Here is a 15689-nt window from a genome sequence, read left to right as displayed (position 1 = left end):
CTTGCAAATCAAGTCAGACTCTCCACAACTCCACAACCTATACCTTGAGTTTTATTCAGCACTTTGGGTAAGTAAAAACTTTGTCTTCACACATGCATTTCACCAAAGATACTAATTAAAACTCAGGCGAGATTCTTCTAAACCAGTGAGTCTCAAACCTGGTCCTGTAGGCACCCCAATCAGTCTGGTTTTCAGGATATCTACAATGAATATTCATGAGAAAGATTTGCATGAACTGCCTCCTTGATATGCAAATCTCTCTCATGAATATTCATTGTGGATATCCTGAAAACCTGACTGGCTGAGGTGTCTCCAGGACCAGGTTTAGGAATCACTGTTATAAACACTACAGATCCAAGCTGGGCCAAAAGAAATACACACTGCCTGACAGAAAATCCACAGAAAGTCCATACTGCCACCTAATGGCCACTAGTTTAGATAAATTTAAGCAGACCCATTGCAACAAGCCCAGATGGGAATACATAGTAGAGTGGATTAAACCGCCTTATTATACACTAAGATGATATGGTCCTGCTACCAGGAGTCTACCAAGCTAATGATAGTCTCAAAAGGATCCCTTACATAAGTGGCATCAAAAGGTGCTCAGTGGTACCAATCCCAGTGGTCAATACAGCTAGCAAATTACTCGCATGTTATTAACCATACAGCTATCTGCACAAGTAGTACTCCTGCAGCATAAATATACATTAAGCCCCTATTCATTGAGTTAACACAGATGCACACATTAAACTATGGCATTTTATTGATCTGGGTCACAATAATATATAATTGTATTAGCCCATAACCCCCCTGCAATTTTCACAATGGGATAGTCCAGCATCATTCATACAGTATGTGAGATGGAAAATTATTTTTGCACAAATCACCCAAATTAAAAACAAGGAAAATTCTAACAGAATCACTCAATTGAATTATCGTATTTTTTTTCTATACCTGCTACGTCAGAACCCCATTCACTGTGAACCCTTTTTAAGCTCCTTGTTGTTGCCTTGCAATGAATCTGAGATAAAGGAAGCCTTTTCATTTTGATTAACAAATTGCCATCTGACAAACCTGGCATGCTCAAAAACCTATTTTTCTTCCATGTTATTCTAGGGATGACAGTGACAGGTAAGTTTAGCTTTGCTGCTTTCTTAAAGATGTACAGGCTGCTGTCTTTACATTGCAACTGCTTTTCTCATACAGTGGTTCATATGTTGTTGATGTTTTTTTAAAGAAATATATACATGATTTGTTCTATCATGATGTAATCTTTGCATTCTTTATTTCTACTGGCTGTTAACTCTCTGAAATAAGATCATTCACTCTTACTCAACCTCAGGGCAGAGGTGGGGTCTATTATTTCATTTTATAGACTTTAATTGCATCAACTCCATTAAATGTCACTTGCTTAAACTAGTGTAACCAAGGCCAAGACCTGTCCTAGTACTTAATGTATGTGTCTCAGTGTTAATTCAGTGCCAATGGCCTTTTCTGTGCTATTGTGGTGCAAGCAAGGGTACTTTTTCTTCTCATGAATCACCTTTTTTTTGTCACAATTCACAGACACTTGACAGAATGGAACCAGAACAGGAAAGAAGATTCTGTTCTTGAGAGGAGTGTATCATCCTCCATAGGAGACCATGATCATTGATGATATGAAGCATCAGCTGTCAGTAGACGAAATGAACCGATATAAGTCTCTTTTATGGACTCCGGGGGTACTTGTGAGTCGCCTGTCTTAATAAGTCACATACTCATCAGACCACACAAGCTGATGTTTTTCTCAGGATCTGAATTTCTTGACTTACTAGTTAAAGTAAAATATTAAGGTGCCCTTACGTAGGTTATTCCCACTGGGGTAAAATGGCCAATTTTTCTATTTTTCCGATTGATGGTCACATGCTAATTTTCCCATTAATGTGCAGCCATTAGCATGTGAGTCCCTACTGCCACCCATTGTGTAAGCAGTAAGGGCTCATGCATGAAGCACATACTAATTGGTCAGCACGCGGCAATACAGCTGCACTAACCGATTAGTGCCAAACACATCAACTCTCCACCACCAAACACCCCCAGTGCTAAAAATAAATTTTAGTTTAAGATAGTTTTTGCTGTGGTAGTAAAGGACCCCTAAGATTGTTGCTGTTTTATTATTTTGGTTTCTTCTCTATGAATTGTTTTTTATTTAAATGTTATTCTCATAAATGCATTTATGACCTGTATTTTTATATATTATATTTGCATTTTATGAATTGTATTCATGATAGTATGCATGGTTTATGAATTGCATTTTTTAAAGTGAATTGTATATATATATTTATGAATTAATAGGTCAATATTCAAAACCAATTATGCAGATAATGGCTACCATTACCCCCAGATTCTATATAGTGCAACTTCAGTTGTATGCGCAAATCCGGTTGCATTCTGGATTTGTGCACACAACATAATTAGCATAACAAGGCAATCAGTGCTGATAATTGAACTTAACAATCAATTATTGACACTAATTGGCATTAATTAGAATTTACGTGCACAAATTCCTCAGTGTATTCTATAATGTGATGCATGTAAATTCTAAGACACTGATCTAAAAAAGGGGCGTGGAATGGGCAGGCCCTGGCCATTCCTATAATTTACGCACAGTGTTATAGAATATGCTCATTCCACGCATAATTTAGGCGTCAGCATTTACACCAGGTTTTCATTGGCATAAATGGCCATGACTAAATATAGTTGTGGAAAACAGGTGTTGGGTGTATTCTATAAATTATACCTAGACTTCAGCATGTTCTATAAACCGTGCCTAAATTTAGGCACGGTTTATAGAATATGCCTAGGTGTATTTTTTCAGCACCAATTTTTTTAGGTGTGATATATGGAATCTAGCCCTATCTGGATAAATGGCTCAGCAGGCAGTGTTTACTGATATTCGGTAGCACTATCATATAGCAATGCTGAATATCCTTACAGACAGCCTTGGCACAGTCTGGATAGTGCTGGGACAGAACAAAGATGGAGCTGGCAGGTATCCAGAGAGCGGTGATATTCTGATTGTTATCTGGAGAACTACCCGGATAAAGGTTAGACACAACAGTTCAGTTAGCTACATGGAAAGCAGTTTGCATATCAAGCTATCCATATAGCACTAACTCTAATCACTGTGCACAGATAGAAAGTACTGACAGTAAATGTTTTACTTAGTCGCCATGGTCAGAATTTAAAAACAAGACTGACTGCGGCTGCTGGATATTGATCCATGAATTTTTAATATGTTGCATTTTCTAATCTGAATTTGTATTTGTTGTAAACTACTCTAGGTGATCCTACAGGACTAAAAATTTGGGTATAAGATTAGATTAGAAACAGATAGTCCTAACTACAGTACAGGAAGAGGGAGTATGGGACAAGCACAAATAAATTCTATTAGATTACATACATTACTGGGAGCTCAAACCTTATATATTACAATTCTGATCTGGCTGTCTTGGATGGATAAGGAACTACAAGCCTTTGCTATGATTGATTCAGGAGCCTCAGTGTGTTTGTGGGCCCTACATTTGCCTAATAGCACAAAGTTCCATTACTACTAGACAGTCCCTGCTCAACACAAGTAAAGGAGGTAAGCATGGCAGTATAAAGTCCAGTGACGCTAGAAACTGACCCCTTAGGTCATCAGAGCATAATTGTTTAGTGATCCCTTCCTTCTGCATCATAGGTCTGGGCAGTATTCATGCCAGAACGTTCAGTGTAACAGCCCCTACCTTGTGGAACTCTTTACCGATTTTGTTGAGACTCAAACCTTCCCATTCAACCTTCAAACATGAACTCAAAACCTTTGTATTCCAGGATGCTTTTTCCAAATGATACTCTACCTCACAAGAACCTGCACATTTTCTCCCCTAACTTGGCCCCTCTTGAAGATACTACTACTACTACTACTCCTACTACTACTACTCCTTATCATTTCTATAGTGCTACTAGACGTACGCAGCACTATACACTTGAACATGAACAGACAGTCCCTGCTAGACAGAGCTCACAATCTAATCAAGACAAACAGGACAAATAAGGGATAAGGGAAATACTTAAGGTGGGAATGATAGAACAGACATGGGAACTTGTCATTTAACGCCTAGCCAACTGCCTGGGGTTACCCCGCAGCCACTTAGAGGGTCTGTCCCCAGCACACCTCAGATCCACCTGTACCTGCTGCTTGTGCTCTACACTAGCACCCTCCTCCCACCTACCGGGCCACAACTGCCTCTGGGCAAGTCTCCCGCTCTCAAAATTTCCAAAGTGATTTCTAGGTTACTGGGGCCATACTCCCAGTGGTCCCACAGTTCCCAAAAAACACTCACAGACCCAACACACAAACCACCAGGGTTCTGTATCAGTCCAGAGGAAATAAACTGAAAATTGTTTACTGTTTTAAAAAATGAACAATGGAAAAAAAGTGCACCAGCAAACAATAACAGTCAACTGAAATATGGATCAATTATAACACTAACTAAATATTTGATTTACTTTCTGAAAAGTACCTGGGAAGATCAGGTTATCAAATGTAACTTTTTAAAGGCCTTAGCAAAGAGATCTGTCTTTCTCTTCTTCCTGGCTAAGACTGGAGCAAAAGCCAGTACTCTCCAAATGAAAATGAGCTCCTGGGCCAATCAGAGCCCAGAATAAGAAAAATGTCAAACATCCATTGGTTCTTGCTTCCCGTTTGTGTGCTAATACTAAAGAAAAGAACATTGATTTCTCTGTAATAGCTTTACAGCAAAGAAACACCACCTGCTTGCCAAATAAAAGAAATACACTTCAGGACATAATTAATGCAGGAAAATATCCATTACATTTTACAGGCTTAAAACACACTGTTTCTTCACAGTACTGAACAAGTGAATAGGGGTTAAGAGTTAAAAGCAGCTTCAAAAACGTGAGCTTTAACTTAGACTTGAAAACAGCCAGTGATGGAGCTTGACAAACCGACTCAGGAAGTCTATTCCAGGTGTATGGTGCAGCAAGATAAAAGGAACGGAGTCTGGAGTTGACAGTGAAGAAGAAGGGTACAGATAAGAGAGATTTACCCAAGGAACAGAGTTCCCAGGGAGGAGTGTAGGGAGAAATGACAGTGAAGACGTACTGAGGAGCTGCAGAGTGAATTCACTTGTAAGTCAATAAGAGTAGTTTGAACTGTATGTGAAAACAGATAGAAAGCCAATGAAGTAACTTGAAGAGAGGGCTAATATGAGCACAGCAACACCAGTAGAATATAAATCGTGCAGCAGAATTTTGAACAGATTGAAGAGGAGAGAGATGGCTTAGTGGGAGACCTGTGAGAAGTAAGTTGCAGTGGTCTAAGCGAGCAGTGATAAGAGTGTGGATAAGGGTTCTGGTAGTGTGCTTAGAAAGGAAAGGACAAATTTTGGTGATAGCAACCGGTTTTAGCAGTCTGTTAGATATGTGCAGAGAAAGAGGAGTTAAAGATGACCCGAATGTTACGAGCTGATGAGACAGGGAGAGTGAGAGTGTTATCCACGGAGAGAATGAGGGAAGAGGAGAGGTGGGTTTAGGGGGAAAGAAAAGAAGCTCAGTCTTGGTCATTTAGTTTCAGATGGTGGTGAGACATCCAGGCAGCAATGTCAGACAGGCAGGCTGATACTTGGGCCTGGATTCCTGCTGAAATTTCTGGTGTGGAGAGGTAAATCTGGGCGTCATCAGCACAAAGGTGATACTGAAGACCATGGGATGAGATCAGAGCACCAAGGGAAGAAGTATAGATGGAGGAAAGAAGAGGTCCCAAGACAGAGCCCTGAGATACACCAACTGATAGTGGGTTAGAAGTGGAGGAGGATCCACCAGAGTATACACTAAAAATGTGATGGGCGAGATAAGAAGAAAATCAGGAAAGAACAGAGCCCTGAAATCCAAGTGAGGACAGTGTATCAAGGAGTAGGCGGTGATCAACAGTGTCAAAAGCAGCAGATAGATCAAAAAGGATGAGGATCGAATTGGTTCCTTTGGATCTGGCCATGAACCTTAGCAGCTAAAAAGATCGGTTGCTAAGGTTAGGACACTAAATCAGGCATGGACGTTATTCAAAAATACCATCTTGGAAGCCCAGACCAGATGCATTCCATGTGTTTGCAATGGTGGAAGGAAGAGAAAATGACAGCCAGCATGGTTAAAAGGTGCCATTTCTGTGCCAAACTTTGGGCATGAGTATTTATACTTGCTGAAACCTGGTGTAAATCCTGGCGTGTAAGTTACGCGTGGACCCTTGGTGTTCAGTAATACTGTGCATATCTTTACCGAATTCCCCTGACCCACCCATGCCATTCCTATGGTCACACCCCCTTATGAGTTGCACACTATAAGATTTGTGGACGGATCTTTATAGAATAGCATGTAATAAGATGCGTGTGCAAATCCAAAATGTTGCTAATTAACACAAATAATTGATTGTTAGCACCCAATTATTGATGTTAATTGGCTTGTTAGCCAAATTAGTTGCACACACATCCCAGGATAGCATGCAATTTTGTACACATTAATTTATGTGCCATTTAAAGAAATGATGAGAATTTGTTCTGATCTTATCCATACCACCAACACACAGTGGATCCAAAAAAGAGTCCTCTCACAGCTGGTGTTTTCCTAAACAAGGTCCTTTATTTTGAATCAATAAAAACAACCCGACACAATTTGTGTTTCGACCGTAAAGGCCTGCATCAGGGGTCTATAAGTAAAACATAAATATACAAATCAAAAGCACATAAATACATGTATAAAAATGTAATAAACTAAAAACAATTCCATTTCCATAGATAAAATTTAAAGCACACAGAATATATTTATATAAAAGAACGTACCTATTGATTTCCAATACAAAAATAATCTGGCAGAACAAATGACCAATAGTTATTTGTCTGCTTCCTGTGTGTTGGTGTTGACTTTCGTTTCTCCTGTGGAGAGATCACCTTCTGTAGGTGCTGATCTTATCCATGCCACACACTGCACAGTTGCTCTGGGATTCCTATAACTAGAATATTATGATCCACAGGTTCAGTGGAAGACATATCAGGTGATTTCCACATCCATCTTCTTAGAAGAAATATCTTTCTAATTTAGAAAGTAGGGTGATGAGAAGGGCAAACTCAGGACCCTATAGCTGTCCAATAAACTATTCATTGGAGATGTAGTTTCCATTCAGAAGATTTTACTCTCTGAATCAGGGCTAAAAGTACTTCTCAAATATCTGTAAAAAAATTTGAAGGGTTCATGAAGCCTTTAAACTCCATGAGGTGTTTTGTGATGCATTCACTTTAGATGAAATGCAAACAGGAAAACTGTGCCTCCCTGTGACACTGCACCATATTAATTCTTGGCAACTTTAAAATAAACTATCATGAAAGGGTTAAAGTGAATATGCATCACTATTGTGCTATACAGAAATTTGCTATGAGAGAAATGTAATTACACATCAGATAATCTTTGCTGATGCAGGTGGTAACTGAAATAAGATTCTAGTAGATTAATTATTTGCACAGGTTATCGCAATGGTTTGCAGTGGTCTTAAGGGAGGTTTTCTGGCAAGGATCAGGAGCAGGACCAGTTTTGATTAACTTAAAAGCATGGATAAAGTGTGGCTTTAATTAGCAAGTACCATGGTCTAAACTGCACTTACTAGCAGTTTGTCATTTTCCTTAATGCAGAGTAACTTTGGATTGCTCTGGGGTTCTTAACCCTTTTGTGCATTGACCTCTTTGAGAATCTGGTGACCCCTACAGACCCCTTCTCAGGAAAATGTATTTAAATGCATAAAATATATAGATATATATTTATCACAAAGAAAATCAATTATGCTCAAATACAGTTATCAAAAATATTTTTTTAAAACAAAATGTGTTGACCATTATCAATTGCAACCTTTTGGAGAAGGTATTTCACACAACCAAAAGTATTCTAGTTTCACTTTTTTAGGGTATAATCAATTTAGATAGTGAGATTTATTGTAGTTAATAAATATTTCTGGAGTCTGTAAACCATAAATTACTTTGTTGCCTACATTCCATATTGAATGAAAAGCTAAATTCCAGTTAGAGGTTAGTGAGAATAAAGTTGTAAGGTTTTTTTTCCCATCCAAATTCACAGATCCCCTAAAATCTATGAAGCCATGGACCCATGTTAAGAAGCCCTGGGGTAGAGAGAAGAGAGGTCAGTAGGTATAAACTCAGAGACAAACATCTCTCATTTAAGGGCTGAATCAATGTTTTAGAAGCATTACAGTACTGCTCTAGTAATCACATACAATTATTTTTTCCATGCTGCTCATGTCAACAGGCATTTTGGTTGTGGACATATCTATAGCACTGGCTGTATTTATTAAGGGGTCCTTTTACTAAGGTGCACTAAAAAATGGCTTGCGGTAGTGTAGGCATGGGTTTTGGGCACGCGCCAATCCATTTTTTTCAGCGCGCCTGGAAAACAGGCCTTTTTTACAATTTTTGCCGAAAATGGACGTGGGACAAAATCAAAATTGCCACATGTCCATTTTGGGTCTGAGACCTTACCACCAGCCATTGACCTAGCGGTAAAAACTCACGTGGTAACTGGGCGGTAATGACCTAGGTTCGTCAAATGCCACTTGGTGCACGACCGAAAATGAAAATTATTTTTCGGACGCGCTTATCGGACGAGCGCCAAAAATGAAATTACCGCAAGAGCCAAGCGGTAGCCAGGCAGTAACTCCATTTTGGCATGAGTTGGGCATGCGTAGATGCTTACGCGGCTTAGTAAAAGGGTCCCTAAATAAGGGCTATAATAATGATTAAGCAGCACTAGCAGTCTCGGTGTAGAACTGTTCAGTCTACTTTGCAGCAGCTTTATAGCCATTGAGAGGAAGAAAGATACTCTTCTTTCAGGCTTGGAGAGGAAATTTGGGGACTAAAACATTTTTAGAAGGCCAATAACAGACAAGAGCCTTACTGAAAGTTCAGCATGGTGGAAAGTACAACATGTAGGCTATTATTATTATGTATGATTGCTGAATTCTTCAATTTAGAAGAAAAATATATATAGGAAGACATGGAAGATTCCAAGGCAACAATTACACTGTTCTTCACTAACATAAACAGTGAAGGTGTTGCCTAATGGCTAGGGCAGAAAGCTAAGAACCAGGGAAGCCAGAGTTCAAATCCCACTGATGCATCTTGTGATCATGGGCAAACTACTTAACTTTTTATTACCTTGGGAGCCCTTTTACTATGCAGTGGTAAAAAGTGGCCTTAGTGTGCCCTTACATGGGTTTTTCCTGTGTGTTAAGGCCATTTTTACCACAGCTGTAAAATGGCCAATGTTCTATTGTTTTTGTATTAATGGCCATGAGCTAAGGTTACCATTAGCATGCGACCATTTAAAAAATATTACCTTGTGAGCACTTACTACCAGCTATTTTGTAGGCAGTAAGAGTTCATGTGTTATTCCTATGCTAATCAGTTAGCATGCACTAATGTAGATGTTTAGCACAGAAAGGGCCAGTGGCGATCCTATGGGGGGGGGGGGGGTGGTGGGTGCGGTCCGCCCCGGATGCACGCCGCTGGGGGAGTGCTGCGCACCTGTTGGCTCCGCTGTTCCGGGGCAGAGGGAGCATGGAACGAGCGAAGCCAACAGGCGCATGGCACTCCCCCCAGCAGGTAAAAATGCACCCGGGGGGGGGCGCATCGGCAATCCGCCCCGGGTGTCAGCCACCCTAGGAATGCCACTGGGAAGGGCCACTTTCCACCCCTTCAAAAAAAAAAAAAAAAAACAGGTCAATGGCTGGTGTACGTGGATTTGCTTAAGAGTGCCATGCAATGACCTTAACTTATAATATTCTGTAAGTTGTGTATGTAAGTTGGAGACATGCTCAGTCCATGCACATTTGGCAGTTACCAAAGGATGCCTCTGCATGTCCTGTGATACACCATTTTAAGCTGCGTTAGGTACACCCATTTACACCAGGGCCCCCTCCAGGGACAGAAAAATACCTGCTGCAACTGAATGTATCTCATCATGAACCCATATCGACCAGCTTACCTTTATCTACATGTTTATTCACCCCCTTTGAAGGGGTGAATAAACATGAGGATAAAGGTGAGCTGGTCAATATTGTGTATCTGGAATTCAAAAAGCATTTGACAAAGTACCTCATGAACAACTCCTAAGGAAATTAGAAAGTCATGGGATAGGAGGCAGTGTCCTGTTGTAAATAAAGGACTCATTAAAAGAAAGAAAACAGAGAGTAGGGTTAAATGGTTAGTATTCTCAATGGAGAAGATAGTGGGGTTCCCTAGGGGTCTGTGCTGGGAATGCTGCTTTTTAACATATTTATAAATGATCTAGAAATGGGAATAATTAGTGAGGTAATTAAATTTGCTGATAGCACAAAGATATTCAAAGTTGTTAAATCACAAGAGGATTGTGGAAAATTGCAAGAGTACCTTACAAGACTGGGCATCCAAATGGCTGATGACGTTTAATGTTGGCAAGTGCCAGTGATACATGAAGGAAAGAGGAACCCAAACTATAGCTATGTGATGCAAGGTTCTACATTAGGAGTCACTGCCAGGAAATGTATCGTTGATGATACATTGAAACCTTCTGCTCAGTGTGCAGCGGTGGCTAAGAAAGCAAATAGAATGTTAGGAATTATTAGGAAAGGAACAGAAAACAAAAGTGAGAATGTTATAATGCCTCTGTATTGCTCCATGGTGAAGATGCACCTTGAATACTATGTGCAGTTCTGGTCACTGCATCTCAAAAAAGATATAGCGGAATCAGGAAAGGTACAGAGAAGAGAATCAAAAATGATAAAGGGGATAGGGCGACTGCCCTATGAGGAATGGCTAAAGCCGTTACTGCTCTTCAGCTTGGAGAAGAGATGGCTGAGGAGAGATATGATAGAGGTTTATAAAATATTGAGTGGAGTGGAATAGATAGTCGTGAATCACTTGTATATACTTTCCCAAAACACAAGGGCACGCAATTACTATACACTGCCTTGAATGAATTCTTTCAAAATGGTGGTAAATACATCCTAATAAATAAACAAATAAATAAATAATGAAGCTACTGAGTAGTACATTTTTTTTTTAATGTGAGAAAATATTTCTTCGCACAATGTGTAATTAAAATCTGGAACTTGATGCCAGAGAATGTAGTAAAAGCCTTTAGCTTAGAGGGGTTTAAAAAAGGTTTGGATAATTTCCTAAAAGAAAAGTCCATAAGCCATTATTAGCATGGACTTGGGGAAAATCCACTACTTATTTCTAGGATAAGCAGCATAAACTCTGTTTTACTCTTTTGGTATCTTGCCAGGCACTTGCCTGTCCCAGTATAGCAACATTCTTAAACACGGAGAAAGGTATGTTCTTATATTAAAATTCCTTTTCATACTTCTATGGGAATTGGTATTTTAGAGTTGTTTGGATTAATGTGAACTTTCTCTTCTGGGCAAAACAATGCTAGTAACTATTTTTTTTTTTTAGAACTGTTTTGTATCAGGCAAAACTGCATTTTATCAAGGGTCAGTCAGTCTGTCTGTCTATCTCAAGGAGGTTTGATTGAGAACAGGAGATGGCATGACATCAAAAGTTGAAGCCACTTAAGTTAGTCTATGTTTTCCCTTCCCCACACAGCCGCCGTTCTGCGTACACTGAAAACAAAGCAAACAAACCTATGAGCTGCTGCATCCACGTTGTCGTTCTTTATTGTTGGTAGCATTTCTATTTAATCTCACATATTTTCAAACATGCCAGCTTGTACAGCATACGGATGTACACAGAGGAAGTATAATAACATAATAACTTTTCATAGGTAGAGTAATTTTTTATAAATTGTAATCAGTGTGTCATTTGGAGAGGCTGGTTATAGGGACACCCTAGCATGTGTTATATTTGTGCAGAGAATTTATTTTCTCCTGGTAAAGGGTCACTAAAACAAGCATCATGTTATGAGAATCAGGTGCTCAACATTCAGAGTTTCTGTCTATCTATTTATTTATTTATTTACTTATTTATGGCAGTTATATCCCACATTTAACATGAAATAGGTTGAAACCTGGGAGCATTAAAAATATTTTTTTCCCTGTGCCCAGGTCAAAATAGAAAGATGGTTTGTGGGAACTTGCTCCTTTTGCTTTGTGGAATGCAGAGGTATATTATAAAAATGCATTTATTTTTTTTTTCCATTTTGATTTCTTTATTTATAAGTTTTTCATTTACATACAATGACATAAATGAGGAAATATCAGAAAATACAAACAGCTGGAAAAAAAAAAGAGAGAACTACTTATAGCCATTTCTGGCTTAAAATAGAAGATAAGCTTTTAAATTTTGTCCACAATCTATTTGAATCAAGATACTAGGCAATAATATAAAAATGCATTTAATATTGTTTATTACTACTATTTAAAAGATAAATAATGAGGGCAGAAGTCCAGTCTAAATGTGCCAACATTTTCCAGTTCTGTTTCCTGTGATATATATTTATTTCTTCTTCAAGGCATTTTTCAACAGCATTTTCTCAGGTATTACCCAAATATGAACACAATTATAATGCTAATTAATATGTTTTGGATGTTACTGGATTCTATTATTCTGTCTCACTGTATTTCCAGTTTTGGCACATTGTAAGTCATCACAAATGACAAAATATAAGAAAACCAATGGATTGCATTAGGGACTTATAGTCCATTTAGTTATGTTTAAACAAATGAGAGATCTGCATGAAAGAATATATTTATTTTTATTATATTGACTTATGAAAGCCACTTGTCCCTGAAACATGCTCAAAACAGAAATCCATTTGTACAAAAGTGATGAGGTGACGATGTGATTCCATGTGCCCCAATGAAAGTAGAGTTTAATTTTACTCCCAGTCATTATAACACCATGCTTCCCAAGGTAGATTACAAGAACAGTTCAGATGAGCCCGTCAGTAAACAGGAATTTATTCATGTAGTATTGTATTGTATAGAACAATGTAGAAAAATGAGCATAAAATATGGCCTTTATTAGTGCTGTTTCCACCAGCTACAATAAGTTTTGAAGCTGTTTTAATGATATTCAGTTTTGATTTTGTGATATTTATATCTACATATGGGACGCTTTCAAATAAATTAAAAAGCTATCAAATAAGTTTAAAAAAATCTTTTGTCCTCCACCTTTTAAGGCACTGCCTATCCAACTGGATCAGCTTTTGACTTTTTGCAGATGGCCCACCCATAGAGAGTCCATTATTTCTAATAATCTTTTACTATATATTATATTTTGTTACATTTGTACCCCACACTTTTTCCCCACTCATGGCAGGCTCAATGTGGTGGGCAATGAAGGGTTAAGTGACTTGCCCAGAGTCACAAGGAGCTGCCTGTGCTGGGAATTGAACTCAGTTCCTCAAGACCAAAGTCCACCACCTTAACCACTAGGCCACTCTCCCTCCTTTCAATATTGCTTTCAATAGCATTTGCTATTGTTTGGGTGTACTTGTGGCTCCTCCTATTGCCAGCAAGCCACACCTACTGGCTTCAACCCATATAACGGGCTAGTTAGCCTCGTACAATATCCTGTTCTCAATCTAAACTCCTTGGTCTATCTTGTCTATACACTCATCTGTTTCCTTATGCATCTAGGAAATGTACCACAGGAAAATAGAAACAGAGGAAGGAATGTGAGCCACCCAAAATCTGAAAGAGCAGTACAGGAGGAAATAGAGTAGTCTGGTGGCCATTCCCACTCTCTACTAACTGAAGATTACCACTGACCCATGTCAGCAGCAGAAAGAAGGAAGTGCCAGTGAAATTCCCAGACTTGGCAGCAGAAATGACAAAAGATCTGGATCTGGGGAGGCACTGTTTAGGTGAGATGAGAAGGGACGATGAAGAGGGGGGGAGGGAAGGGAAGGGATAGAAGAGAAAGAGATGACAGAGATGTGACAATGGAAGTGAAGAAAAGGCCGGAGGAAGAGACAAAGGAAGAGGTGAAGTGTTGATTCAAACCCTTCCAGCACTCAAATCCTCCCTCCAACAGTGTCAAATAACCCCAACCCCATTTACTTGTATTTCCTCACAGCCTTCATTAAGCTTCCCCTACATTCTTTGAGTCCCTCTACCTCTCATATACCATCTACTCAATCTCACCACCCCTCATTACCCTTCCCACTCATTCAGTTTCCTCACCACTCACAACCCCTGTCTACTCATAGAGTCAGTAACCTCCGATCTACTCAGTCACTCATTCAGTCTCCTTGGCACTCATATCCACCCTCCCCCCATCCACTCATTTACTCAACAGTCATCAGTTCTTGTGCCAATCAGTCACTCAGCTCACACAGCCTGTCACCGCTGATCACACCAGCCCTGGATTAACCATTAAGCCATCATGCCCTTAACTCTTTCATTGCTGTTTGCCACACCCATTACACAACATGAATTTCAGTGTTTTTTAAATTATTATTATTATTAGCTACATTTGTATCCCACATTTTCCCACCTTTTTGCAGTCTCAATCATTGTAAATATATATGTGACCCCCCCCCCCCCCCCATGAAAAGGGTGGGGGGAAAAGATTTTCTGGGTGGTCACTAAGGAGACAGAGTTGATATTGACAGTTTGATGGGAGAATCAAAATGAAACCCAGACCATTGGGGCAGGACACAGAAATTAATAAAAGGGATTGTGTGGAGAAAATTCTTGTCTTTGGTAGCCCACCCCTGCCAAGACTCTGAGCACCGAGGATAGAAGTCCTGGGTACCAAAGCAGGAATAGTTTGCAAATATGGTGTTTGGAAGCCTCTGCACAAGACAGAGGGTGCCTATAGTAGTGTTCCCAACATAGGAACAGAGTAGGAGTACCTGAGGATTATCGCCCCAGGTGGGAGCAGTAGAAACGGGTGAGCCTCACTCTGGCAGGACCTGCATTGAATGAATGATTGGGCCCTGTTCCAGGATGGGACAGAGAGTAACAAGATGATGTGAAATGATTAAGGACTGAAAGGAACCAGTATGGAAGTTACCACGTGCTGATACCTGGCAGCAAATAGAGGAGATTGATAAGTACCTTGTTTTGAATGCAAATAGAGGAGATGTAAAATAGAACTGAACTGTAATTTTTATGCCCTGACATCTTTGTTTTGCGCTGTGCTGACCACCCAAAAGACCCTGAACTGTACAGACCAAGTTATCACGTTTATGAACCGTTTTCAAGTTACCATTAGTAAACTATGTTGAAGTTTTCTGCAACTTGAACTGCTGACTAATCTGTGGAGTGCAAGAGAATGAAAGAGTGCCCAGAGGAAAAGTATCCTCAGTGTACCCTCAATCTACTAGAGTAAGTCTGGCTCTGGCCTACGCCCAACTTGTGTGATCCTGCCAGTGGAGCCATGTGTGTGGCAGAGAAAGAAGTATTCTGTTTGTGTGACCCCTGTCCCGGGTGAGGTGGAACAAAACTCTGGGGTGGAGATGAGCTGGAGGATTACATAAATGATGTTTTGTTTCATACTTTAATGATGTTTCTCAGCACTTATTCAGTCAATATCTTTTCAGTTAAGCAATGGAAGGGTAGAGGGGCACCATTATTGGGCTGTGCTTGGGGCATCAGCTGACTTTAATCCGGCCCTGGATCACACCCTCATCCACTCAACCCCTCT

This window comes from Microcaecilia unicolor, chromosome 2 (genome assembly GCF_901765095.1).
Source record: "Microcaecilia unicolor chromosome 2, aMicUni1.1, whole genome shotgun sequence".
In the NCBI taxonomy this organism is placed as follows: domain Eukaryota; kingdom Metazoa; phylum Chordata; class Amphibia; order Gymnophiona; family Siphonopidae; genus Microcaecilia; species Microcaecilia unicolor.
Note: the sequence above shows the minus strand (reverse complement) of the source record.